Here is a 2,455-nt window from a genome sequence, read left to right as displayed (position 1 = left end):
ATAAGAGATTTATAGTGATAAGCACGCCCAGGCGTTTCCGCCTGCAACAGACCTGGCGTTCGCCTTGCCTAGCTGACGTGACGTCACCAACAAGCGGCGAGGCCTTCCTTTGAGTCGGAGTTGCACGAACACAAGCCGACTAGCAGGCGGCACAGACGCGCTGTTCTTCGAAGTACCGAAAATTGTGTTTAACGCATGACGCTGCATTCCACCGAGCTGACGTGCCCACCTTCATCGCTCTTGCCTCCTCCTTAACAGTATCAGACGCAGTATATCCATTTCCATGATTCTCAGCTGGAATGCGTAGAAATTTTTAGTTTCCCTGACCGTATGTTTCCAAGCATGCATAATAACGACAGCGTGTTTGACTGTATTCTGCAGATTGTCGTAAATGCCGCATTATGTCATCTTATTCTCATTCACACTGTTTTGGATTTTACGTTTCGGAAAATGAGTTAGGAATAGTGTGTAGTACCACATTGTACTAATACATCTATAAAAACACCCGAAAAATTGACTCTGAGAGTTTCAAAGAATAAGAAGATAAACAGAATGTGGTTACTACTCGCTCCTAGAGATCCAGATGATTAAGTAGCCCACTTCCCTATATGATACTTCAACGATTTGAGTCTTAAAAACAAAATTGAAAAAACGCATTTTCGAGAGCTCCTGCAGTTCGTCGAAGTTTATAACATGCATCTCATGTATGAAAATGTTTCGTATATGCTGCTACAGTCTAAAAATATTACGGCGGAGATCTTTCATCTCTGTCTACTGCTGCTGAGGATTCTATCGCAGATAAATACTTGTGACCAGCAAGATTATGAAGGTGACTGTTGCTAGTTACATTCCCAGTAATTTAAGTTGCGCTCTTAGATTCCTGTCTAACCGCATACTCGGAAATCGCTACGTATTCGGAAAAAATTGTGAATTATTTCTGACAAGAAAAAAATATAAAGGTCGCTGGTCGGTTGTTTCACTCACAGCAATTTCTTCTCCAGAAATTTCATATTTCGTTTTCTAAACACACAGAAATCATGAAATCATTACTGAGGAAGTGCGCTCTTACATGTAAGGAATAATTAATATTGCAGAAAAATGTTAACTTACACGAATAACAATGTCTCAGAACGTGTTGCATATATGAACAGGAAAAAAAATAATTTTTCTACCCATCCGTACGCGAACCCGCGTCCTGTCGTGCCGCATTCCAGCGCGCTAACCACTTGGCGACGCTAAACGACAAAGACATGCACTTCAAATCTCTGACTATTGCGTCGAGGAACGTAGTCTGACTTCGCTGCCAAACGGTGCTGCGTAAGTCATAAATGCGTGATAGTTTTCCAATATCAGGCGTCACATAATTGCTTTCCATTGCTACTTGAAAGTTGTAAACACATTTAGATAGTTATTAGCTAAACGATTTGTGGGAAAAAGTACACAAAGTCACTAGTAACGTCAATTCACACTCATGTAATATACGTAAGCAGAGCCGATGTCTTGATATTTCATGATCTTTAAACTCTTATTTGCATAAAAATAACACGTATTTTGAGAGAATATTGACCGAAAACGTTTTTTTCTTGACGTAATCATTCATAGTAACAACCTAACCTAACCATATTTCTAACAAAGGAAAATAGTCTATTATAAACTCACTTTCCAACTGGATGCGTCCTCTGGTGATTCTTTAGTAACACAACCACTAAATCCAAAGCTAAAACCGCTAAATATGTTTAAAATAACAAATTATAGCCCGCATCTCGTGGTCGTGCGGTAGCGTTCTCGCTTCCCACGCCCGGGTTCCCGGGTTCCATTCCCGGCGGGGTCAGGGATTTTCTCTGCCTCGTGATGGCTTGGTGTTGTGTGCTGTTCTTAGGTTAGTTAGGTTTAAGTAGTTCTAAGTTCTAGGGGACTTATGACCACAGCGGTTGAGTCCCATAGTGCTCAGAGCCATTTGAACCATATTTTTAAACAAATTATAGGTGTACATAAACCACAGATCACCGATCGACAGGGCTACACCGAAATCCAAAACCTCTCGGTTCAAGTGTCGTAAAATCGGTGAGAGGACCGTTCGGTAACAGGTCTCAGAAGCTTACTGAATAGGATATTTGGATAAAGAACCGAAAATGACGTCACTACCGAAACGAACCTACTACATCGATCGATATGAACGATACAGGATAGAACCCAAGGTTACGGTTTGCTTCTCCATACAAACCTAGCGACCGGCGCATGTGATTAAAACTACACAAAGCTGTTAAGCTTAGAATTCGTGGCAACATCGCGCAGTAATGTGCCAATGTCCATCGCTCCGGCGATTTGAATTAGCGTGCACTTCGGGGCGCTGCTCGGCAAGAAGCTTCTAGGCTTTTGAGTAAGCGCCTTCTGTGGAGGACATGCTGTGCGCGGCTGAAGGAGCAGGCTGTCTGTCAGCTCTGTGACTAGGTGC

Source organism: Schistocerca nitens, chromosome 5 (assembly GCF_023898315.1).
Source record: "Schistocerca nitens isolate TAMUIC-IGC-003100 chromosome 5, iqSchNite1.1, whole genome shotgun sequence".
In the NCBI taxonomy this organism is placed as follows: Eukaryota; Metazoa; Arthropoda; class Insecta; order Orthoptera; family Acrididae; genus Schistocerca; species Schistocerca nitens.
Note: the sequence above shows the minus strand (reverse complement) of the source record.